Source organism: Rhodnius prolixus, unplaced genomic scaffold, assembly GCF_049639745.1.
Source record: "Rhodnius prolixus isolate KJV_2025 unplaced genomic scaffold, Rpr scaffold_10, whole genome shotgun sequence".
Lineage (NCBI taxonomy): Eukaryota > Metazoa > Arthropoda > Insecta > Hemiptera > Reduviidae > Rhodnius > Rhodnius prolixus.
In genome coordinates this window covers 9,457,149-9,484,912 of record NW_027411615.1, presented here as the reverse complement: position 1 = coordinate 9,484,912, position 27,764 = coordinate 9,457,149, and the positions used below count along the sequence as shown (strand labels likewise).

Sequence of the window (27,764 nt, the reverse complement as noted above, 5' to 3'; positions counted from 1 at the left end):
AATAAAGTAGATGTAAGATAAAGTATGTTTTACAAAGAATTAATTAAACTGAATTCAAAACAATAATTGAAATTTGTAACAAACACTGGAACCTCAAGTAAGAGCTATTATGGCATTAGATACGAGATTTTGGAAATAAATACGAACAAATCCAAAACTGAAAAACGGTTCGCGAGAGGCTAGGCCTCGTTCGTAGAGTTTTATTCAAATTTTGTTTATGGTCGACCAATTTTTTTTAATCGAGTTCATGTAGGAACACCTAAAACCTGTAAACTGTTAATAACCTTGAATCCCCAAATCTGCCTGATAGAACTTTACATATAATCTTAACATTTTCAATGGAAATAGGATTGTTTTGACTCTACATCCGGTAGAGACTGTCTTAACTAGGTGAGCACACTGTGTTTTAATGAAAATAAATAAATAAGATATTTTGTTGTATATATTTTCAAAATATGAGATTATGTACTGTATTAAAGACTTCAGTAATATAGGCCTTTCCATTTGCGGTTTATAGCTCAGAAGTTAAATGATTTGTTACAGAAGTTCCTTAACCTACACTGTCTATTCTCTCTTTTTTACCAGTTTAGATAATTATTCTCTAAAAATATTATCTTTAAATTTAAAACCTTAGTATAATCAACTTATCTTACCGTAGTGGCCTCTATCAAAGCTATAAAAATCTAAAAGTTTATAACTTCGCGTGTGTGATTATAATTTTTTTTTTAATCTTAGTTAATTTCTTTCCGTCTACTAATTCACTTCTTCTTTGGTATCGGCTTTCTATTTTTGCTTCGAACTTCTACCGACTTTTAGTTAATCATTAATTTGTTTCATAAATCATTTATCACGAAATTTCCGTTAAAATACTCTTTAAATATTTTCTTCTTTTTGTGGGCATATTTTATGGTTTTTAGTTTTTATGAAGAATTACCGTTCTCATTTTTATTTTTAAATACTGTAATAAATAATTGCTTGCTTAATTAACAGAGCCGTTTTGAAATATCTTGAAAAATTTCACATTGCTTATGAATAGATCTTGATATCAGCAGATAATGATTGATTTATAAATTTAAGATAGTTTCATTTGATTTCAGTATATTTTAAATGCGAATTTGAATCAATTATTTTAATCAGTTAGTACTATAAATCGTAGTTTAAGATTTAGACATCGTAGTTTGGTTCTGGAAAGCTAGCTACTCTTGTAACGAATACTCTACGCAATATACGGAAGTGCTTAACTCAGAGGTCGCCAAAGTGGTCTATATAGACCCTATGGGTTTATTTAACAAAAGTAGGGGTTGATCTGAGCCTGGGGGTCGATTGGGGGCCTTATTATTTAAATAATTACTTATTATTTAATAAATATTAAGGAATTTAAATTTCAACATTAAGATATTTTTTTCTATGTATCTAACCTCGCTAAAACTCGTTTTCTCAAATTTCCAAATTCTTCCAAAGCAACTCATCCTAATCCTCTAATCGAAAAAATATCTTCTTCTGCAATACCAGGCGATCCTCCAAGAAGATTGAAGAGAAGATGGCCTCGCGATCTACTGTCATAAGAGCATACATATGTCCAAGATAATGGAGTGACACTGCTGGGTGCCTTCTCCACTCGTATATTTTCACATGATCTTTTTTTAATCATCTACCACATTTGCTTGTTGCAACAATCTTGTTGCAGTTGTAAATTCAATAAGAGATTAAAAATAATAATAATAATGAGGGAAGGGATTAGCTATGAGGTTAGCATACTGGACTCCCACGCGGAGGTCCCGGGTTCGAATCCAGCAGCTGACCCTTAGATTTTCTCTTCCTAGGAGCTTCTTACAACTCACTGTCCGGTGATGGACAGTGTTGTCTGTAACGAGAGAACACTGTCCGGAGGCCGGCAGTGCACTGGAAAAAGCTCCGGGCGCTAATAACCTCAGCTGTTGATGCGCAAAAAAAAAAAATAATAATAATAATGCGATGTTTTTCATAAAACTATTGTTACACAATGTAAAATTACTTTAATAAATGTTTAAAATCATAAAATAAATGTACAAACACGGTACCTAATAGATAGTTTTATTTTAATTAACTGAAAATTACTTTTTCAGTAATACAATGGTCGATGGAGATTTCGAAAAATTATATAGGGGTCTATGATCAAAAAAAGTATGGCGACATCTGGTTAACTTATAGCTAAGTTGATTTCAGATGATTTCTAAGTTAACCAACTGTTTACTTGGCTGGATCAAATGGTTTTAAGTGGTTTGGGCTCTCAGTTTTTCTGCTGCACTTTTCTTACCAGAGAAAGGAGAGACTTTCAACTTCTTTTGTTGGGTGCATGCCTCTTATAGTGGACTATAAGGCGCCACGGTAGCCGAGCGGTTAGAGGCGAGACCTGCGAAGCTAATATGATTCCCGGTCTTAGGCCTTGGATTTTATTTAATGGTTAATGAAAGAAATTTACAGTAAAGTATGTTTGCTAGTCGCCTTCGTCCACGACACCTAATTGGTAGTTGGACGTTAAGCCCCGCCTGAAAAAATAGGCGATTACTTTACTTAGTGGACTATCAATTATTTTTTTAGCCTTCTTTTTTTTCCAGCTTCATCCGCTTGACAAGACTTGATCTCCACCATGATATCAACCGCCGCTCGGATAGTTGAAGGAGTCCACCGCCCGGAACTGATGCTTGAACCGACTAATGGTTTCTTCTCTTCCTTCTATTCGCCTCAAGATCATAACTTTGAAGCCTATCCGATTTGTGGCTTCTTTCATTACCAAAAATGCTGTGAAGAGATCAGAAATTACTAGATCATCTGCGTTCGCAAAACGCTTTGTGGCTTGTTTAATATGTGTCCTAAAACAGATAATAAGATCCGTAATGAAGAATTCCTAAGCCTTAAGTTACATCCCTTTGCGTGACTTCCAGAAGCACATTCTATTTTCGATATCGTATGCCTGTGGATCTACGTTATGTTCTTCAGCATTGCTACTATCACAACTGGACCATGGACCACACTGCTATCGCCCGTCTTTACTATCCTTACATCATCAATTCACTTTATTGTCGGTAAAGAACTCTTTATATGCGGTAATAAATGGTGTAATGCTTTATATACACTTTCTTGTAAACCATTTTAAGAAGAAAATACAATTATATTTATTCTGGATTTATTAGTAATTAAAACTTGAGAACTGGAGTAATGCGAAGTTCTGAATCGGTCTTTTGTCTGTCTATAGTATTTATATCTATGGATATATTTATGTCCGACCATCAAGGGTTGATGGTAGGTAGCTCATTATTTTCTAGAAAATGAAGCCTCAGTTTAAATTACAAATATATTTTAATGCTTCTATAAAGCGTGTTTACATCTTCAAACAGCATCTAAAAAAATTCCTCTTTCCTCTACCGTTTTTATTACTGATCGCCTCCACTTGAAGAAAAAGAGCGAGAGAATGCATTCAGCATCAAACCGGTTGCAACGAACCCAGTGAACCTGCACAAGATAATTATCTTAATTTACCTGTAGCTTTAATTCGCTTGAAGAAATTTACAGTTAGTTCAGTCCTGTTAAGCACGCTTCTTTTACTGAGACTTATTCTTCTAATTCAGTCTAGAATTAATACGTCCTTAAAGACTGAACATTTGTTAAATACTATTTGATCCTTAAATATTTAGGTCGTTTTTAAATATATACATAATTGATTTTAAAAAGAGGACTAGGTTTTAATCTTTACAAATTTTCTGTACCGTCGCTCCCCTTTTGAGTTCATAAATAAATTGTTGCATCGCTGCATTTTTTTAAGTTTAATTTTTGATTTGAATTCATCCTTTGAACCTATTAAATTTAATATACAAGCGAAATATTGCCATAGACGTAGACATACTGTCTTTTTGAATGAACATTTTCAAATTTCTAAAATCACCGCCTACCAAAACTGATTTCTCTTGAAATCATTTGAAAAGAATTATTTTAAAACTGATAATAATGGCCATCAGATGTGATTTTTGCAGGTTCTCTCTTTTTGTATCTTTTGCCCCACAATTTGTTTCTGCCAATCTCAAAGTGTTGGTTAACTCTGCGTCCAGTTTTGAGGGTTATTATTTCTGTTTAGAGGGGCTCAACACTGAACACAAGTTTTTGTAACATTGGCTTTTTACTATGATCTAAAACGGCTGGTTACTGAAGTTGAAAAATGGGCTATTCTTACTGTTGTACTTAACGAGAGAACCAGATGTTGTATAGTGTCATCCTTGCAACTCTATTGCTCGTAAAGATCTCTTCTGGTAGAATGCACACTTTCCGATAAGCGAGTAGATGTTTGCAGTTCAGGAAAAAAAGATTTCTCTGCAGGGACGAAATAATAACCTGTCTTACTGGCCCAGTTCCTTAAATCCGTCAAGCGGGGAAATTCGATTGGTTTTTCCAAGGTTTTGTAAAACTGTTGTTTATTATTTTTCCTTAAATTTTTCTCCCATATTTGTTATGTCAAATGTTTTCCTTTAACCAGATTGCTTCGTTACATGTCCCAAATAATTTTTCTTGTTTGAACCTTTTTATTTTGTTTTCTACAACTTTCAAGTCTACTTAAAGATCTATATCAATAAACAGTTGGTACTTTACATAAATATCTATATTTTTTTAATTTAAAATTTAGACCTGCAAAGCTAATATGCAATGTGATACTGGGTTCGATTCCCAGTCTTAGGACTTGGTTATTATTTAATGGTTAATAAAAGAAATTTACAGTAAAGTATATGTTTACTAGACGCCTCCGTCCACGACACCTAATTGGTAGTTGGACGTTAAGCCCCGCCAAAAAAGTAGGCGATTACTTACTTTACTACTAATTTAAAATTTGTTTGTCAAATGTTAATATCTGCCCCACAGGTGGGGTAGCTTTGAACACAATATAAAATAGAAAGAAATGATATTACTTTACTCTGAATCTACCTTCTATCAGTTATTTCTCTCACTACTACATTACTTTCTCTTTCAAACCACTGAAATCTAGTTCAAAAATCAAGAATGACTCAGTTCGGGGATGTTGTACCCGCAGTGATGGGTTGAAAAAAAATATTCGGTTTGTTGCGCTTCTAAATGTAGGTTCGGACCTCTTTGCCCTTTTCATTCAGAAGATTTCTGAATGCCGCTAGCCATGGATAGCAATTTGTTGCCCAACACATCTTTCAACTAAGTAGTGAAAACTGCACATGTGCAAGAGGCTGAAGCGTACGTAGTCTTCATTCGAGCGTCGTTATTCATGATACGAAAATGTAATAATTCGACATGAATTCCTACATAAATGCTAGAATATTTATTTTTTAAAAAAATTATAGCATTTGTAAGCTATGCTGCTGATTCTCCAACAATTACAGTGACTCTAGTAAAACTAATGAAGCCATCTAACAATTAATAAAAAAAATTCCTGAGCTCCATGAAATTCAATTTAATTTAAACCTTGTGATAACAGTGTGTTCACACCATATTTACTATTTTTTCCTTAATAATATTATTGATAAAATTTACTCAAATATGTTGCAGTTAAAATGGGAAACCAGCAGTAAAAGAGTTTTAGAGTTTCTATAAAATAAGACTTGGTAATCTTGTTACAAGCTGAGATGTTGGAAGCTCTTTTCAACATGTTACAACATGTGTAATATATATATATATATATATATATATATATATATATATATATATATATACTTCATAATTTTCTTCTATATATAAAAACTCAATGTGTGTCGAATGGGAAATGTGCTCCCTCGGTTGAATGGCAGCCTGAAATTCCTTTACGTGCTCTTCAACAGAAATTCTGTACCAAGACTAGTTTTCCTTTTTCCTTTTTAGTTTTCCTTTTTTCTTCTGTATTTTTTTTATTTATGTTTTATTGGTAAGTTTTTTCTCTGCCTAGCAGAGGACGTTGGAAAAGCCGAGTTACATATGGTCTGGAACATTTAATTTTCTAGAGCGTTTTATCTACCAAATAAATGATGAGTGTTGTCGAAAATTGAACCCTAATAACTTAAATTTTTTAACCGTTTTTCTATTTTTATTCATTCATTTATTTATTTTTTAAAGGACTCAGTAAGGATCTAATGTTTTCATTAACTAAATATAGGATTTTCAGTTTCTGGTGATTGCTGACTAATAACTAATAATCAAGAAGGCAGACAATTTTACTCTCTAAAACCATTTTTCTGTCTTAAACCTTTTTTTCTGTTATACCTGTTGTTACTACGACCTATTTGGTCATACGGCTTCGAAGTATGGGGATCGACTAAGCGTTCCAACTCTCTACGCCTCCAGACATTACAGTCAAAAATACTTCGAAAACTTCTTAACGCTCCGTTCTATGTATCTAACCTCACTATCCATAATGATCTCAAAATCCCCGTTATTACAGATCTTGCTTACACTCGTTTTCTCAAATTTCATTCCCCTACAGCAGCTCATCCTAACCCTCTCATAGAACACCTATCTTCTTCCACATTAGAGAGGTAATCCTCTAAGGAGATTGAAGAGAAGATGGCCTCGTGATCTACTCTTATCGTGACAGCAGTATGGCAAAGCACATTACTGGGGGTGCCTTCTCCACTCATGATTTTCTTTTATTTTTATTCTTTACCATATTTGTTTGTTGCAACAACCAAAAAATAAAAACCTTTTTTAATTAATTGATTACTTAATTTTTATTGGGGGGGGGGACGTTTCGAACCACTCTGAGGTATATCTTCTGTATTATAATGATGGTATTAATTGTCATTTTGGCGCTACCAAATAGCCGACATGTTAATAGGCAAGACCCGCAAAGCTAAGATGTATTGCTGGTTTAGTGGTGTTCGATTCCCCCTGTCAAAGGTCTTGGATTTTATTTAATGCGTTTAATTTGTAGTCTAAACTACACTCTTCTTCCGACAACAGATTACGTTAAGTATCTGGGACTCTCCTTGGACAAACGCCTAACTAGGAATCCACATACTAGACTTAAAACGGATTTCTGAACGAACGATCGAAACTTTTATTAAACAAGAAACGACTTACCTACAAGATGATACTGAAACCTGTCTGGACTTAACGGAATGGAACTTTGGGGCTCAGCCAAAGCTTCCAATATCTACAAAAATCCAATCCTTCCAATCAAAAACACTCCGTCGAGTCGCTAATGCTCCTTACTATGTCTCTAATTCTACCTTGCACCGAGATCTCTTTGTACCATAATGTTTCTGAAGCTGCAAGATCCCAGTACATTAAATTCCTTACTTCAATCACCAATCTAATACTAATCCACTAGTATCCCAACTTACTGCATTGCCTGGAAATACTCTAAGACGGCTGAAGCGCGGGTGGCCACGTGATCTCAATGAAGTAAGTGTCAGCGCACGATAGTGAACTGTTTTTCTTTGGGAGTTCCACCAATGAATGAATTCTCCTCTCATGCTATTCACGCATTTATTCTATGTACCATGTATCAGCTTCACTTATTGCAGAAATAAGGTGAACTATAAAAGGAAGAGAAACGTCTCGTTATTCCAACTTATCCCACTCACATGACCTGGCAACCCAGATAAGAAGAGCATCCTTGCTTGTACGATATACTCGTATATACTTCCTCTTCGCCGTCTTGAACGCTTTAAAATTCAATTTCGATCTGAAGACATAGAAAGTTAATGCCTTCTGAGTTCCATCCGAGATACAACAAAGAACATGGCAATTCTCAGCCTAGTTGTCCACTCACCAAGTTATTGCTCCGTTATTTAGTGTCTCAAATTAAAACATCGTTCTAGAACTTCCAATCGCCCTTTAATAACATGAGTAATAATTATAATGTGAGACAAATAAATATTTCGTCCTATTTCTACAATAGAAGAAAGGTTAGAGTTAATTTAGGACTGCCATTTTCAGTCATGATATATTTTTATTATGCCGAGCTTTCGACCTAGGGACTAGGACATCTTCAGGGCTAATTTACAATGTACTACGTATTTTACATCATTAAAGGGTTGGTGTGTCTTCTGTCTTGCCTGTTCATGGACTCAGACGTGTACATTGTAAATTAGCCTTGAAGATGACCTAGTCCCCAGGTCGAAAGTTCGGCATAATAAAAATATATCAATGACTGAAACTGGCAGTTAGTTTTTCATTCTATTGAAACTATGTATCAGTCACCAAAAATAATGAACAGTAATTAATTTAGGACAATTTAAAAACAAATTTTTATAAAAAAATTCTAAAAGTTCTTCAGAACGGAAACATAAATTAATCGATTTTGTTTTTTTAAAAGTAATTCTGTCACTTTTCTTCTACGCCATTTTATTCTTTAAAACCCCCTTTTTAAGACGTCAGTTGTGATTTATAAAGGAAATAACAGTCCGTTAAAATGTTGAAGACATTTTTATTTCTTTTAGGAGTGAAGAAAGCAAAAAGGTTGCCGGGAAACTACTAGAGGGGTCAAGCAAAGTGCGCATGCCCAGTGCTAGTGACCACAAAATGTAATTAAATATCAAGTGTTCAGGGTGTCACGCTTTTTCGTTAATCCATTGCCATAGTGATTGGATTGCTTGGATTCCATGGATTTATTTATAAAGGAAAATTCTAGACCGAATTATTCAGTGAGATTTGCTTAAAGATAATGGAATGAAATGACTGAGTTAAAAGAAATTTTGTTCTAACTGACATAACTCTTAATATGGTTGATCGGATCGGAAAATGAAGCGATGTTTAATCAAGTATTAGAGGGCTACAGCCAGCACTATGTTCCCAACTAACCAATTAACCTGTACATGAGCATATATTTCTACGGTCATGCAGAATAACGGGTCTTTCGCACTATCAACAAAACAAGCGGAAAGTGCATATTGTTTATAACGTGTAAACTTAAATTTAACTATCTCATTTATTTACAGAAATCTATTTAATTCAATTCGATTAATTTATTGCTATACAATGATATATTTTTTACACAAAAATAGAGTTTTTAATGAATTTAAATAATTAAAAACAGCGAAGAAATTTAAGTTAATCCAACCTTTAAACTGTTGTTTAAATTACTATTAATGAATACAAATTAAGCAGTTTTACGTGTTAATGTTTTATACTGACTCGTTTCCTGGCAATCAAGTCTGATTGTGATTTTGTTATTGAAAGTAAATCTTCACTTAATTAGAGAAAGGATTATGCTCATTAGTATGTGAAATTTGGTTGCCATTTGGAAATCAAGGATTTTGAGTTCAACATCTTATGTGCTTGACATTTAAAAAGTGTACTTAGGGTAAGATAATTGATTTTATATAAAACAAGAGCAGTCCAATTTATAAGAATATAATTTGTAAATTAACAACTAATTAAGAAAGATTTCTGCAATGTAATAATAAATATTTAATTCTGCTCAGTTATTTTTAGACGAAAAGTAACTACATCTTTATTTCAGCATTTTCTTGGGTTACCAACTACACATTCTAGAACTTTTGAAGAAAAATAATACTAATTTTAAAGAAATAACTTTTTGATTTTTTCAAATTAACAAGAATAATCATCAGTATGCATGGTTATATGCATAATTTTCTCTGGCGAAATTGGTTTTAGGTGGTTTTTAAGAAAAACTGTGACTTCAAAAAACCTTGAGAAGTGATAAAAGCTCACCATGAGTAGGAATGTAATGGTTGCTGGTGCGACAGAATCAAATAACTTGTAAATATATCTTTGAAAAAAATATTACCCACCAATCCAAGTTAAATTTTAAATCCTGTAACTTTTACGCCCATTTTATTTATTACAGCTATTTATAAAAAGCTCACTTCATCTTATGTTACGTATCTCTCCTATCTTCGTACGTACATAACACAAACTTATATTTTCTGCAATGATATCTCTAATAGGAAAATTAAAATCTAAACTATGTTTTTAGCTTAGATTATATAAATATCTAATTATACATAATTCATTATATAAATATGAATTTTGTCAAGAAATAAATTCAATTTTTTATTTCTTTACAGGCTTTTTTTGTCATTTTGGACATTATCGTTAAAATCTAATTTTATTTACAACGATAATTTAATAAAATAACTTTATGCAAGATTAATGCAAAATATTAATAAATATATATATATTTACGTATATTTATTGGCGTAATAAAAAAGTAAATATAATATAAACATGTTTAGAGACAAAGTGTTGTAAATGATAAAGGTTAGACTAACCGGATTTTGAAGTGCATCTAATATGATACGAGTTTTTTGTTCTGTTTTTTTGTTGCACCTGTCACTGCATAAGAAGCTCATTTAATAAATGTTGTTCTAGTTTGTGTTAAATTTTACTTTAGTTATTTTTGTTTAATGAATATGCACCCATGTTTTTTTCTACTATTCGTTGAATAGATTTGAAATTTGAATAATTTAACAAGAAAAATATGATTCGCAGGAAACTGGTGTTTTATCGTGTGAAGTTTAAATCGATACAATTTATGGCAGAACTCCGTAATGGGCGGCACCTTTTGATGTTCACTTTCTCTTAATAAAATCGCTTCCTTATCGGAGATCTTCTAGAGGAGATAAGTTTTATGTTCTTTCAAGTTATAACATGTTTCAAAGAATGTTCTCTCATCAATCTCTTTCATTTTATTATTTATTTTTGTGTATAAATATAGGTGCAAATACCATCAAAATTCTGTTCATAGTTCAGGCAAGAAAAAATTATCTTTTTTTTATTATTGGCCAAATGTAGAATGTCTCGCACCAATACTCTGTTCAATTTTTATTGTTCTCTGTTTTGTTTGATAATTTGTTATTTATTGTTTTCATGGCCTCCTTAATCGTCTTTAACTTGATTTTGTTTTTTTGCAGTATACTTCGTTATCAGTGCAGGGTAAGTAAGTCTTGCAGCATTGCTTCCTTTTAAAGGGATGTGGTTTTGTGTTCTTTCAGTTTCTGCGAATATTTCAGCCTTACTTTGCTAGCGATACTTACTCTTACAATATTCAGAGAGCACTATTACGTCGGGGCCAGATGTAGTTGATACGAGGGTCGTTTGAAAAGTAAGAGAGATAGCACCACTGGCGCGTATCGAGGTTATGTTTAGTTAGTAGCATCTCCTGGAAGAACACACACCAAGTTTCAGCCAGATCGGTCTATTTCTTTGTGTTTGGCATTCGTTTGAATCGAGGAAGTCGAGTGATTTTCAAAAAATGGACGAAAAAGAATTTCGTGTGTTGATTAAACACTACTTTATGAAAGGCAAAACGCCTCAGGAGACTAAAGAGAAGCTTGATAAACATTATGGTGACTCTGCACCTTCGATTAGAACAGTTTATAAGTGGTTTCAAAATTTTCGGAGTGGCCATATGGGCACAAGTGACGCTGAACGTTCTGGACGCCCTGTTGAGGTTACTACTCCAGAAATCATTGATAAAATTCATGATATGGTGATGGATGACAGAAGAGTGAAGGTGCGTGAGATTGCTAGTGCTGTGGGCATCTCGAATGAACGGGTACATAATATTTTGCATCAACATTTGGACATGACAAAGCTATCCGCAAGATGGGTGCCGCGATTGCTCACGCTTGACCAAAAACGAAATCGTGTGAAGTGTTGCAAGGACGGTTTGCAGCTGTTCCAGAAGAATCCGCAGGACTTTAAGCGTCGTTTCGTCACTGTGGATGAAACATGGATACATCACTACACTCCTGAGACCAAAGAACAATCTAAACAATGGGTTACCAAGGGGGAATCTGCGCCAAAAAAAAGGCGAAGACCGTTCCTTCGGCCGGAAAGATTATGGCGACTGCCTTTGGGATTCGCAAGGAATAATCCTCATCGACTATCTGGAAAAGGGTAAAACTATTACAGGTGCATATTATTCATCGTTATTGGACCGTTTGAAAACCGAGCTGCAAGAAAAACGCCCACAATTGGCCCACAAAAAAGTCCTTTTCCATCACGACAACGCACCAGCTCACACCTCAGCAGTTGTGTGGTCGCAAAATTAATGGAAATAGGGTTCCAACTCGTTTCACATCCCCCCTATTCTCCAGACTTGGCTCCCCCGGACTACTATTTGTTCCCCAATATGAAGAAATGGCTGGCGGGAAAAAGATTTTATTCAAACGAGGAGGTGATTGCAGAAACGAATGGCTATTTTTCAGACTTGGACAAATCCTATTATTCGGAAGGGATCAACAAACTAGAGCAGCGTTGGACGAAGTGTATAAGCCTAAAAGGAGACTATGTTGAAAAATAAAAAAGGTTTACCCCAAAAAATTAAGTAGTTTTTATTTTTGCACGGACTTTTCAAACGGCCCTCGTATAAGCAACAACTTGGTTTAAGTGAAGCCACTGGCTAATAGCTAATCAGTTCACATTCTCACTAACATTCGTACACCCACTGAAGGTAATTTGGGACTATTGAGTTTTGTTGTACAGAGTAGGTCCCGAAACTGTTTCTACTTCCCTAATGATTCCTTGAAGACATTAAGTTTCAAGGATGAATATTTGCTGAAGTCCTTCTAATTTTCTTTTGAATGATAATACAAAGATCTGCCAGAAATCTTCTCTTTCCTCTTCTTCATGCCTCAGAAATTTTAGAGACGATTTCACGCTCCAGATTCACTGAGTTTACAGTGCTGAGATTCAAAGCAACGACTTTACAACTCAATTTCAATATAAAAATTATATCCTGTAAAATGGTTAATTTCAATTTACTTGAATAATATTTCCGTTCAATGGCAATTTCAATTTTACTCCTTAGAAGATTGGTTTATTTGAAATTCCACTCAACTATTTTATGGTAAATTGAATAACTTTATTGATATCAAAACTTTTAGAAATATTGGCAACGCCTCAAATTGCATATCTTAGGTGGCTCTTAGTATTGGCAAAATTTCAATTTACATTTTTTACAGAGTTCTTCTTTGTTTTGTAAAGTCCTTTTAAATTGTTGTGTAATTAATAGAAATTTCGTTAATGAATGCTTTACTGTTATTTCTTAGGAGGAACTTTTTAAATTTGGTATATTTCATTGAATTTTTTTCTAAGTTTGAGGATATTAATAACTTTACAGTAAATATCTCAGAAGTAACAAACAAAAATGTTCTAGAAAACTTTTATGTTTTTTTTCACTTTAAATAATACAATGTTTTGCTTATATTTCTATTTATTTCTTTGCAGCTGTAAAATAATTAATGAATGATATTTGAAGAAGATACCCTGTTGTATCACTTCATGACGTTGGTATTAGTGAAGAAGAATCACGAGGCCATTAGCGCTTCATTCGTCTTTCGGGAATGTTGGGTAAGGTTAGGCTTGAAAGCAGTTTGAACAAGAGGATTGCGGTGGTAGGATAAGGAGTTGTGGAATCTTTGATAGCGGAATTTCTTCAGATTGGACACGAAGGAAATGGATAGGTGGATAATTATGGTTTTGTTTTGGAGATATAATAAGGAGCATTGGTGTTTTTTTAAGTTTTGGATTGTAAGGATTGGATTCCGTAAAGATTAGAACGCTTAGCAGAACCTTACACTTCTAGACGGTAGGTTGCAGTAAAGTTTTGTACAAAGTAAATTTGTTTTTTTGAAGTAAGTTAAGATCGTTTGTCGAGAGTCCTGATAGCATGGAAAATCGTCTGTTAGTTTCCTCCATTCTCTCCATTTCAAGTTAAGCGTTTATCCATTTGTAATTCTAGATAGCGTTGTCTGTCATGAGAGGAAGCGACGTAATATGGAAGTTAAAGCCAGAAGTGGTTGGTAAACATTTTGGTTCATTCACTCTTATTTTTCAATTTTGTGCACCACTGTTCTATTTAGGACAGATGTTCTTGAAGTTGTCTAGAGGTCAGGATAGGTTCAGGATGGGAAGACGGAATAGCAGGATTATCAGCAAACCTCAAAAGTTACAGATCAAGGATGCAAAAGAAGATCAGCAGTGTAAATTGTTTATAAAATAGTTCAAAACTATTTTCCTGCGGAACTCCAAAATTGATAGGAAAATTTTGATATTCGACATTTAAGAACTCAATAATAGGGAGCGATTGATTGTCTTGTGGTTATGAGCGTAACTTTGTAAGTGGAAAACCCCGAGTTGAATCCCTTGTATAGCTACGTTTCATTTGTTATAAAAAAGTGTTGATAGTAAAGTATGTGTTGTGCCACCCCCGTCTATGAATTGGTAATTGTACGTTAAGCCCTGCCTCAAAAAATAGGCGATTAAATAAACGAATTTCTTATTGACAAATCAGAGGCAAGAATAATTAGTCAAGTTTGGAATGATGCCATGAGATTTCCTTCTAAAAATATTTAAACGGAGTTTGTGATCCATTGGCTTTTCTTTAAGTAAAATCCAAAGTTAAGAACAACAAATTGATGTTAAACATTTAATCTATTTTCTTTACTTGTTTAACAATACATTCACTTAAGTAAGGAAATCTATTGTCAATATTATTGAAGTGCCTAAATAAACCGTTACTTACCTCCTTGCAGAGGAAAGCACTTTGACAGTCAATCGAAACTGACAACAAAATAATAAAAGACTGACACACGTCTGACACTCTCTGGATTAACGGAGACTCAGAACTATATAGGGGGACCATCGTACAGTTTGTGAATGTCACAAATACAATGGCCATTTTGTCTCGTAATCAAAATGTATCTGTTCTTTTCTAGTAAAAGCAAAATTTTTTGAGAAAAAGAAATTTTAATGGCTGCCATTTTGGTTAGAAAATCCATTCTTTTCAGAAATTTCCATCTAATTCGAGATTAAAGACAATTTAATGGACTTTTCTTAATAATATAACAAGAACTAAGGATTTTCTTTATGATGATATTTTTGATCAGCAAGTTTTAGTTAGCTTCACCTGTGTTTCCTTATCACAGTATTCAGTTTCATCTTCCTATGACTTTCAAGTATTTTTTTGTTCTTTACGTTTTTTGGATTCAGAGGGCCTCAGAAACTATAATAATAGAAAACTATGAAAATCAACCTTTCATTTACATCTATTTTGATTTTTTTTGTGAAGTTGCAATTATTATCTTTCAAAAATTATCTACTGTGCCTCCTTTGACTCTACTTTTTACTTTGAAATTAACCAGATCTTTAGGAAGAACTGAGAAATGGTCGTTGAATTGTGGGTATCATCTTGGTTCCATTACAGTAAAGTGAAAGAATTTCAAGAAATGAATCCAACCAATCAACTTCAGAAGATAGAAGTGGCAAGCCCACTTCTAGCAATTTCTAAAAATTAACTTAAAATTTATCCAAACCCAATACAAGACATTAATGGAACTCTGAACCACAATACATCTTAGCTCGGCGATCTCAGTGCAGTAAACGCTTTATCTTTGAACCTAATTCAACACAATTATCTGTTTTATTTTTTTAATTAATGCTATTAATGAAAATGTTACAAAGTATCATGTGGACATTTTAGTTTTTTCTTGTTATAATCATATTTATAAAAAAAGAACGTAACGAACACAAACATTATGTAAGTTTGGCTGACTAGAAAGAGATAGTAGTTTTAACTTTCGGTGCCAAAATTTATTTTTGGGTGGTCCAAGCGTCTATAACTATTTGCGAGATAGTTTAGGTGCCCAAAATTTATAAAACGACTAATATTTTAGTTACTGTATTATAAATCTACTTATGTTAGTCAATATAACCTTCAAGAAACTATTTCTTTTAACTGGTTATTATCAATGGAACTTCCGGAAGTGCTGATAATGTTTCTTCGTTAATCTTGAGTAGTTCTAAAAAGGTCTTGTCTCCTTGATAACTGCCCGAATGCGATTATCTAATGGGAATTAAGACATTCTTCATTTAATCAAAATTACCTAAGAAAAATTATCGCAGAATGGTATTTAACACTGCATTGCAATCTGGAGTAAATTTGACTCCAAAAAAAATATGAATGGTCTCTGTTTCCCCACATCTCATAGCTATCCCAAAATGCTCTTAGATATGCTATCCCCACTCTCTCACCATTTGATAGTATCGAGCTGAAGACCGTGGAATTCTTAGTTTCTTTTTGCAGATTAGTTTACTTTGAATCATAAGAGTCATTTTGACTTCAGACTGGCATTACACTTAAATATATCGGAGTCATTATGACTCCTGATAGGTAATATAAGTAGATTTTCTGTTATTAACTTGACACCAGATTACCAATTTGGTTTGCTCTTACAGGAAAATTTACTTCTACTTCAAACCCTCTGCTCGCGAAGAATTCTGAGAATTTCCTCTTGCTATTTTTGAGTGTCATAAAATTTATATTTCCATAGATTATGAAAATCGAAAGCAAGATTCATTCATGTTTATTCTTTTTTGAGCTAAATGTTACAGCGGTATCGTACAAAGAGAAGCTCAATAAACTGGGTTGCTACACTCATCTTTACACAATGATTCAGTGAATGCAGCAAAAAACTTGCAGCGAATTGGGTAATTTCCGATCCGTAACACAACAGCGCACAGTAATTGAAAAAATTGTGAATATAATTTAAAAAAATGAAAAAGTCCCTGATCAGAAGGCAGTCAATCAGGGTTCTAGAAATTACTGTGATCCTAAGTTGAAGTTAATTCCTTCTGCGTGAAATGTTAAAGCCGATTTGTGGAAAATATTTGTTTTTTCGTTCTTAATTCCTATTCTTTCTCATCCTTTAATGCAAATTTTATTATTAAAATTGAAATCAATATAAAAAAAGATAAAAATAAATTATGGAGTCAATATGACTCCACATTGGCAATAACTGACTAAGTTCGAGCATTGGCAATGCAGTGTTGATTGGATAATTTGAGGAACTCGGTTGGAGTAAGGTTATTTATCTATTAAATTAATAATGTTACTTTTCAAAATTGAGAGTATTTAATTTATGCATTTTAATTCATTTATTAAAGTAAAGAAAATATTTACAATTAAATGTTCAGTAAATTATACCCTACATAGTTTGGACTAACCTAACTTCAGTAACAACTGATTTAATGCATTTATTTTGTTGACGGTGAATTTTATCGCTGTTATTCGCACCAGTTAGGTTGAAACCATTTAAATAATGCAAATTCATTGGAAGTTGGGTTTGTAGGTGAAATTATTAATATAATTTTAGTACCATCTCTTATTTCTCTTACAATATTGTTGTTTAATGATCGATTATGTACCTACTAGAACATATTTTATTCGGTATATTTCCCATCGTTTGTAGGATTTAGGGGTAACTAAATATTCAGTTCCAATATAAAGGAGTTGATTCTTGACTACAACAAAGATTTGAGATTCAGTTTTGTGTTAGTCCATCTAGTCTAGCCTCTCTCTGTTACGGACCCAGTGCATGGTGAATGAAAAGTCTTTTAGAATGTAGTTTTTCCTACCTCACCCCCCTCCATACACACTTAAGGTAGCTAAAAACTTGTGTTGTGCTACAGAAGCGTGACTGAGACGCATGTAAAACTCTCCATTGTGATCCCCTAGACTGTGTGTCCTTCATTGTGCATTGAATTGCTTTTCATTGCGGCTACCAGACTCTCCTTCACTTTGATTCTATAGAAATTTACCAAAAGAATCAAGCGCACCTAATCAGGTAAATCAAACTGAACGTCTTAGCGGGGACGTTTTATAGTCTAATTCTAATATTAAGTCCATTCAGTTTGCAGCCATTCATCTATCTTCATAGAATTATATAGAATATAACTTCTTTTCATTTTTAGTTGAGCCTTTCCAGATGTGGCTATTTTAGCGTTCAGTTCTGGGTAAATGATGTAAAGAGTTAATTATTGTTCAGTTTTAAACCTTTTTTCTTTTAGGGATCATAATTTGAAGAGGATCTCTCATACACCAAAGGAATGTATCTAAATTCAAAATTTTCAGCAATATGGAAAAGTAGTTTATTTTTAAAGTAAGGAGAATTAAATATGAATCCAACTTTTGGAGTTTGAATACAGTTTGTGAGTTAACAGTAGTAAGAGAAAGTCATGTGAGTCTAGATAGCTGGAAGAGAAATAAGAGGAGAAATTCATTCTTCATGAGGAGAAATTTCAGATAATGAAATTCCAGTATTTCCATTGGACATGAAACTACAGCATTACTATGTTTAACCTAAAAATCTAGAATATAATGCGGCAAATCAATCGATAATCGAATAGGTGTTGCGTGGGTGGCCGAGAGAAAAATCGAACACTACTCACTTCTGTGCTTTTGTGATTTTTATCAATGATAAATGCTTCATAATAAGTGAATAATCTCTACATTTTATTATAATTGTGAATGAAGACAAATGAGTTTTACAATTTTACGTTTTTCGCTAATAAAACTTAATGTTTATTATTATTATTATTATTTTTTAAGTGTTAATTGTAAAAGTAAAATCTGTAACAAATGTAATAGTGGCCATTGTTTAGTAATGAGACTGTTAACTATGTTAGTCGTCTTGAAGATGCTATCCATTGATACTCCATCGTCGAGATCGTTCAGTTGCCAAGGATACCTCTAGGTGACATCCTTTTCAGTCTCCTCAATGGACTAGATGTGCTCTAAGAGGGTGATTGAGTTGTGCTAATATTTCGTGCACGTTTTTGCGTCTTGAGTTAATTGTATTGGATACAATAGGCAATAGTATAAAGGTCTATGTTTGCCCTAAGAATTAGAACATCGTAAAGCTGCCTCAGTGATGTAACTATAGTTACAGTTTAGACTGAAAGATCTATATTCTGTTGAGGGTTGGGAGTTTTGGCGTATCCCCAAACTTCAACAACTACACGGTCGTGTTGGTCTCATTATGGTTTTTAGTTGATTAATTTCAAATTGTGGACGTTGTCTATTTTCTATCCAATAATCATCTTAGTTTGGCACAATATATTGATTAAGGCTTGCCTGTGTTGTTCTCGTGTTTTCGAACACTGAATATCGCTTCTCTACTTTTCTGACTATTGATTTTTGATTCTCTTTTGCTGCCCAATTGCTGAATGGCATTTATATTAAAGTCTGTAAGTGAGCAGTTCACTGTAACGTGGTCTGAACATCTTTATCGTCTGCGAATGTCGCAGACAGCGATTGTGGTGAAATTGATTATTTTATAAGTAAATTTCTTATTTATAACAAACTTTGAAATTTACTCTTCGAAGATCTATTTTGACTTGTGCATTTTTTTAAAAAAATAGTAGATATTTTTTTTATTAAATGAATATTTTGTTTACAGGTAAGTTTGGGATGATGATTCTTTGAACTTGAGCTACACTATTGTAAGTACGTTGTTTTTTCAAGTTGATTTTTTGATTAATAACTTTTAGAAACAACTATTTTAATCGCTGAGTTTTGCCAGAAGGAGGTACCATTGATATTAAAAGTTGGACGTTTGTATTTGATTTTTTGACGTTAGCTGTTAATGAGATTGTTGTCGATGGGTACAGCCACGGAAAGGAGATTTAAGTGGCTATTAATTTATAGGAACGAGCGGAATATTGAGATTAGGTTAGGAAGGCTGAAGGGCTGAAATAGAATAAAAGATAATATTACTGACTAAGAGTAGAATGGCTAGCATTAACTCTAACTTAGGAACCAGCGTAAGTTACAATAACTAACTGCGGTAAACTAAATATAAACTTTTAAAGGAATAACTAAAAACATAAGACTCTTCATCTATATTATAATTGTCCATTTTAAAGATTCTGGGCTCAAAAAAAATTTCTAAATACTACAAAAATCTTTTTAGTGAAATGGTATATTCTGTCCGTTTAATTTTTCTTAAGTTTGTAATTTTGGTTACTCATATCCTGTATATTCAATACATGAAATGTAACTTAAAAGAAAAACCATTTTCTCGGAAAAATATTTCAAATAATGTTATCTAACTTATGCACAATACGTGTGGAAAGCTTAAAGAAAATCGTGGAAGTTTTTTTTACGAGAAAATTTAAGGAAAAACTGGAAAATGATTGGAGTAAAATGGCTGGTGGTAGCTTCTAATCCAGAATTTTCAGCGATTCTTCTATTTTGAATTATACTGAACAAACATTTTGGAAAAACATATTTTTTGGGGTAGGGAACGAATGTTCTAAGAAGGGAATACACGAAATCGATAATTTAACACGATTACAATACTTTCCTTTAGATAAAGTAAGAGAAATTATTAATATTCGAATAATAATACTAATATTAAATCACAATTATATTATTAAAAAGAAATATATACGTATTATTACATAATACATTTAATTTTATAGCAAAATTTTAAATTATACCTTTTAATAGCATTCTCATTACACATAATCGTTAAATATGAGAACATCTTTATGCCTTCTCCCTCCCTGCTTTTTGCCGAGAATAACGCGAGTAGCGATAGACAAAAAGGGGAATGAGTGAGCAAGAAAGATGAAGAATGAAAAGACATAAATATAAGGCGGACATAAACAGAAGTTGTTAGGTTATAACAGGCTAGCCAGTGTAGCTTAATAAATGCATTACACCTGGACATAATCACGCTTGGTCAATACTAGCTTGAGGGCACTTTGAACATTTATGTCTTTGATCATTTAAAGTTGGACATATGTTTGTAAAATACTACCCAATTAATTTTTAGATTGGCCTTCGAGTATAGGATTAAATAAAAAGCTAAAATGAAAAGTCAAATTGGAAAGGTTCTTTTTGTGAGCTTGATGAAATCAATAAGGCATTATTAAAGATAAATTTCTCTTGACTGATGCCTGATGAGCAAATCATTAATTCATCATCATTATCAAATCCCTTTCAACCCTACAGCCTTCGCATTTTTAGTACCCTTCAGCCTGAATGTTCTGCTTTTCTTCTTTTACCATAAACCTTTCCCTTTTAAGGTTTCCGTTATTTTAGCCTGCCCATTCCTGTCTTGTTTAGAAAAGCTTTCCTAACAGCTGATTATGTCAGCTGTCTAAATCCTTGGGTGCTTTTATACCAGCATCCTTAACATTGTAGGACATATTGGATGGTCATTTCTAATCAATTTTCTTAAAAAGTGACACCTCCGTCGTAATTCTTGGCTAGCCTTACTTGTGGCTATTAAATAACGAGACTATTGCTATAAAACATTTTATTTTAAATTTATACATATTTAGTTATTATCACCTTCAATATACACCCCTCCTCTATCCCTAAAACGCTCCATGCGAATTTACCATTGTTCGAAACAGTGCTGGAAGTCTTTTTCTGTGAGCTCCTGCATGACGCGTGCCGTTTTTTCTTTCACAGCTTCAACGGACTGAAATCGTGTTCCTTTTAATGCAGATTTGAACTTTAGGGAACAGATGAAAGTCACATGGGGCTAGGTCAGGCGAATAAGGCGGATGGCCTTATAAACTGGGATGTTAAATGGAATGATAATATTATAATGTGTTTGGACTTACTCTAACTAAATAAGGAAAGTATTATGATGATAAAAAGTAGTTATTAAAAAATGGACTCAGGGTATATATTTATCAAATATCTTGAAACCAAAAAATCCACAGGGAGCTGAGATTTTAAATTTTGATTTAGTCCAACCTGAGGACCGGACTGTACTTTGACGATCCAAATCTTTCCACTGAAGGTACCACTTTTCTGGATGGATTTTTATTAAATTTTTGAGACTAACAAAATGGCATCCATTTTTAGAAAAAACAACAACTCACGGTGGTTTACAGCTTTTATTAAGAAAATATTTTATTCAGGTAAATTCTGGAATATAAGGGTAGGTATTGTCTTTGCCAAATTACTTGGCTAGAAACGTCTTCTTGACAGACAATGCAGTGTGAGCTGGCGCGTTGTCTTGGAGAACCCATGCCTTGTTCTTCCACAAATCGGGTCGTTTTTTTCCTTATTCTTTCACGGAGTTTAGCAAGCACCTCACGTTAGTAGTGTTGATTAATTATAATCGATATTTTCATCCGTTTTGGACGTGGAAGGGCGACCCACGGGCGGTCATCATCTCCGACGTCTTCTCGGCCATCTTGGAAAAGCTTGAACCACTCAAAAACTTCTGCGAACGTGATAAACATTCATCGCCATAAACTTCTTTTAATAAAAGATAAGTTTTACTAGCGGTTTTACCCAGTTTCATGTGAAATTTCATGACAATTCGTTGCTCTACTACATGTGTATAGTATCATGTTTTCGACTAACACCTCTTACACAAACGACGATTCCGGTCAGACAGATTTCTCTACAAACACATGTGAGACGCTGAAATCGAAAGTGAAGGCTTTTCGCTGCACAGCTGTCGGTCGTTAGGATTTAGCGCATGCACAGTTCTTCTGTAGCAGCATCAGTCTCGTTATTTAATAGCTACACCTCGTATTGTTAATTGGTGAGTTTCGTCAATCTGTTATTTTTTTCTGAGAAGCCTCATTTCACACTACACATTAGTCGGTATTTAAGCCACACCTTTATTCCTCTTTAATATAAGGCATGCAACCGTTCATTACAAAGTAATTTGGAAGGGACAATACTAACCTTTGTATTCCAGAATTTACCTGAAGGACATATTTTTTTAATAAAAGCTGTAGACCATCGTGAGTTGTTGTTGTTTTTTCTAAAAATGGATGCCATTTTTTTAGCCTCAAAAATGTTCAAAAAATCCATCCAGAAAAGTGGTACTTTCAGTGGGAAGATTTGGATCGTCAAAGTACAGTCCGGTCCTCAGGCTGGGCTAAATGAAAATTTAAAATCTCAGCTCCCGGCGGATTTTTAGTTTTCAAGATATTTGATAAATATATACCCATAGTCCATTTTTTAATATAACTACTTTTTATCATCATTCTTTCCTTATTTAGTTAGAGTAAGTAAAAAACAATATAAAGTGCTCATCCAAACACATTATAATATTATCATTCCATTTAATTAATTAGGCTATTATAATATTATCTCTAATTTTATTATTTTTATTTCAACATAATTATCCACAGAGTTTTTTAAAGTTTTATGTTTGCTTTCATTTGAAGAAGTTTTACTTTGTAAACTGAAAACAATTCTTTTCCACTTTAGTTAGTTTTCTGTCGTTACTTTTCTATCTTTATACGTTGTTTTTCTTTCATTTTCCCGTCCGCCGAATAAGAAAAACAAAGATGAGGATGATGGTTACTGTTTAGATTGGGAAATGTATTTTTTTTTCCTTTTTTTTGTTCAACATTATCCAAACAACCTTCGGCGACCATCGCATCGTTCCTACCTCTCTACCACCCACTAGTAGTGTTGCAGAACAGGCACCACTGTTTTGCTGGGCTCGCACTACCTCTGGCTTTATTCCTCTGTGTTATTTCTCTTCCAAGGGAATGAGGCTAGACAGTTATTGTTAAAAAAAAGGGTTGTCTGTACTGGAAAGAGAGAGAACAATGTACTGAGGTGGAAGGGAGAGATGAAATGTCCACCGTTTTATTCTTCAAATTGGGTGTACGCGTTTTGTAGATCGTTTCCTCTCTGTTTTATTTCATTTTGCCTCTCTCTTTCTCTCTGCTTTTATCCTCACAATTTATCCAAAAGACATTATTTGTCAGCGTTTGCTTCACAGCAGCAAAGTCCAAACTTCCATTTTGCGTCACAAAGTTCATTGTCACTGATTTAGTCAATCAAATCTTGTTCTTGATCAGCACCCTGTAACAAAAATGCCAGTTTTTACCTAGTTGCAAGGACAAGCCGTCACATCATATTCTATCCGTAAATATTACACAATAGCTTAGTACGATTCGCCTATTTGCAACCAATAGATACTCGAGAATAAAAACTATTATAATCATTTATTAAAATACTTTATTTTTAATCTACTTGATTACAATACCTGACGACTGACAATAAACAGTTTCTTCTGTATTAGATCATTAGTTTTAATAATGTATCAATAAAATACGTAAAACTGAAAAAAGATTAGGTAAAAAAAAGTCAATAATTAGATGTTTTTAAAAAAAGTGAAACGTAAAGGTGCATTTAAAGAAAATAAGTACATTAAACAATAAAAACAATAAAAAACTAGAGCAAAAAATAGCGTAATTTATGCAATAGAATGCAGCATTTAAGCCGGAAACATGCAAGCTGCATCCCATTAAGATGTTGGTTATTAATAATCAAACGTTCATGGAACGAAATATAATAATATATAGAGATATATATATTTTTTAAAAACTAAATTATTCTAGTTATAACAAGCAATAACTATGGTAAGTATTTATCAACGTTACTTGTTTAAGAGGTGGATACATGTAATAATTAACTTAGTTCGTAGATGCGAAGAATAGGCCTCATATTGTCTGGGGAAACTATAACCTCTACAAGTGGACATTGCTGGGGGGAAAATATATAAAAAGTTGTACTGCTGAAGAATGGGCGAATGTATTATTGATCAAAGAGCTTTCTCTGGCTCTATCTTGAAGAAGTTGAAGAAAAGAAAATAGAATGGGTCGGTGTCACGCTAAGACGCACCTCAGCAGAATTCTTCGACTTCTTTGCTGCAAACAAAGTCGGCGTTCTTCACTGAGTTCAGTGCACTAAATTGGGGTGTCCAAACCGAAAACCTATCGGTAATGACAATAAGCCGAGAGCAATTTCTACATTTTTTTACAAAGATTAAGCGGCATAATGTTCAACAAATTTCTTGAAACGGAGTTATCACGGAGTTATCATAGTTAAAAACAGAGAATAACGCGATGAGCTATTGTTTTCGCTGAGCCATTGATTGGAGGAGAATTTGGCGGTTTTAAGATAGTTCTTATTGATGGTACAGTGATTATCAGTTCAAAATTAGTTCGTTTAACTTATGTAAGCCTCATTTATTTTATTTATGTATTTCTACAAGTTAAATAAATTAACTTAAATACATTTTAATACAGATCTAAACTCTCACTAAAGAATAAACGACTTATCTACACAATGATACTGAAACCTGTCTGTACATACGGAATGGAACTTTGGGGCTCAGCCAAAGCTTCCAATATCTACAAGAATCCAATCCTTCCTCCGTCGAGTCGCAAATGCTCCTTTCTTTGTATCTAATTCTACCTTGCACCGAGATATCCTTGTTCCTCATGTTTCTGAAGCTGTAAGATCCCGTTACGTTAAGTTCCAAGCCTCAGTTTCCTCATATCCTAACCCTCTAGTTCCACAACTTGCTATTCTACCAGGAAATCCTCGCAGGTGGTTGAAGCGCCACCGGAAGTAAGTGCCAGTGGACAATAGTGAACTGAACCTCTTTGGGAGTTTCACCAATGAGTGAATCCTTCCCTTATGCTACTCATGTTTATTCTGTGTATCATGTTGTATCAGCTTCACTTATTGCGAAAATATACTGCAGTTAAGAAAATAAATAATCTAAAAAAAAAAAAATACATTTTAAGTTTGTAATCAATAAATTATCTGTTATTATTTTTAAAATCCAATGCTTCTAACATTTTGCAGGGAAATCTTAAATTTATAATTAACCTAAAAAAACTTTCTTAATTTTGAAATGAATGAATAAAATACTTGGAGAGACTAATGGATGTATAGAGGAACGCTCTTGTCGCTGAATGAAATCTTAATCAACTATTTAGAAAAGAAGCTGTCAGCTGTTAGAGTAGAGGGAGTCACAAATCAATGGAAGTGAAGAACTGATAAAGAAAGTACATTCATCCTTTTTGTGTCCAGTCGTAACATAAGTTGGAGATATTTGTGCCGACCTCTTCAGCCACCAAGAATGTAAATTATGTACAAGTAAATGAAGTAAAAAGAGGAATATTATTATACATTGTGTATGCGAAATACAACTGCGATTTTTTATTTTAATTCAAATGAGCTCCGAACATATAAATAAATGTGTGTATCTTCGTAGTGAACTAGTGGTGAAAACAATCACGAGATTTAGAGGAATGTATTCTCAAAAAGCTAACAGCATACTTAAATTAAATACAAACTTTCTTAAGCTATTTGATTAATTTAAATTAACTTATTTTACATTATTATCTATACGATTTGATGATTATTCTAGTGGTCAATAATTTATTATAATGGCATTTAATCAAATTCACGTTATAAATAAATATGCACTTAATTTTCTCATGTTATTGATAATATGCAAATGATTGAAGAATTAATTTTATTAAAATAATCACCGGTTTATGGAAGTAGTTTTGTAATTAAAATTGTGTTCCTGTTTATGTTTTCAAGTAATAACTTTTAATTTTAGTTAATAAAATAAACATATGTAAAAAGAAATTTAAGAAATCAAAATGTAAAAGTTTGAATCAGTAATCAATCATTAATCAGTGAATTTTTCCTAAATTTTGATTTAGGGCAAGTAATTGATTAGTTTACGACTTTTCGCATGCGTTTTTACAGTTTAAAAACATTTCATTTATTGGAGTATTGAAGAACATTCATTCTGCAGCTATAACAGGATTGTTACATATTTTGAATGCCTCGTACTCTCTTCTAGATCGTGAATAGTGCCGGCGTTTTAATCTGTCACCTAGTACTTTTACTAACCTACATAAACCGTTTGCGAGATTGTTCGAAATAATTAAATAAATAATCAGATTTTCGTCAAGAAGCTGAGCAGTCAAGCAGTTTTGCCTGAAGTAAAATAGATTCAATTATATTTATTTAATGAGTCTTGAAGTTGAATCGTTAAAGCCGATTTCAAGAGAATCTTAAACAAATGAACAAATAAAGATAAAACACACTTTGCTAAGTAGTTCTTCCAGTTCTGGGATTGCCTTGGTTAAGTTATTGTCTACCCGTAGATCTAGCCAGCCACTTCTTCAGGAAATTTAGGACCACTGCGGCTAATCCAGCCCATACGAACACCACTTTTTACTAAAATGCTCACTCATTACCTGAGGTAGTTGATGTTGGACTGAGCGTATCCACAGGTAAATTTTTAGCTCTTCACTTGGATATTAAGGGAATCCTAACTTTCCAATTTTTGTTGCTGTTTATTATTTAAGTTACCTAGAATTTCAAATTAACAAAAAAATCCAGTCTTAACAATCAAAAATACTTAGTCACATTACTAATTCTCCATTTTTTGTCTCGAACTATATCGTCCGTAACTAGACCTCAATATCTTGTATGTAGCTGACGAATCGAAATCTAAATACAGACAATTCTTTGACCCTTTCTGTACCAATCCTCTTGTTCAAAATCTTGCCTCCAAAACGATTCCAGATTGTCCACCACGACGAGTGAAACGCTGTTGGCCTCGTGACCAGCTCCAGTTATGTAAGAAACTCCAGCGTGGAGTGTTGTCACTGGTGTAGTTTCTCTCCTTCAGCTGGTCCTTAGTAATTAAAAAGTAAACTCATTTCTCGGGACACAAAAGTGCTTCTCTACAAAACCCTCATCTGAGCAGTGCTTAGCTATGGTTCCGAAGCGTGGTGATTACCAAGGCATATGAATGGGCTTTTTGAACGGAAGGTACTTCTATAGTCCTACACTCAATGAGCCGCATTGGAGAATTAGGAAAAATCAAGAATAGTAAACTCTGTTCAAGGATCGTGACGTAGTAAAGTTAATAAACCTAGGCAGACTGGGATGGGCAGGACATTTAGCTAGGATGGCTGAAGATGAAATTCCTCAGAAGGCACTAGAAGGAAGCATGCAAGGATCCAGGAGAGTAGGCAGACCAAAATTGTGCTGGGAGGATAGTGTGGCAAAGGATGCTGCATGTATGTTGGGACTTCGAAATTAGAGGGCAGCTGTGCAAGAAAGAGACGCCTGGCGGGCAAGTCTTGAGAAGGCCAAGACCCTACATGAGTTGTAGCGCCATTTAAGAAGAACAAGAAGGTGATCCAGTCATTAAGTCTTCTTACATCAG

The 27,764-nt window shown here is 33.5% G+C and overlaps 1 protein-coding gene and 1 long non-coding RNA gene across 4 annotated transcripts in view; both read left to right on the top strand.

Moving 5' to 3' along the window:
* The window catches only part of LOC141456711 (zinc finger protein rotund-like), a 601,670-nt gene that overhangs the window by 93,997 nt on the left and 479,909 nt on the right, over positions 1–27,764 (top strand). The window lies entirely within an intron of this gene.
* On the top strand, positions 9,141–26,149 carry LOC141457019 (uncharacterized). Its single transcript, XR_012460163.1, has 3 exons — positions 9,141–9,271; positions 19,176–19,222; positions 25,370–26,149. It is a non-coding gene; the product is annotated as an uncharacterized lncRNA (long non-coding RNA).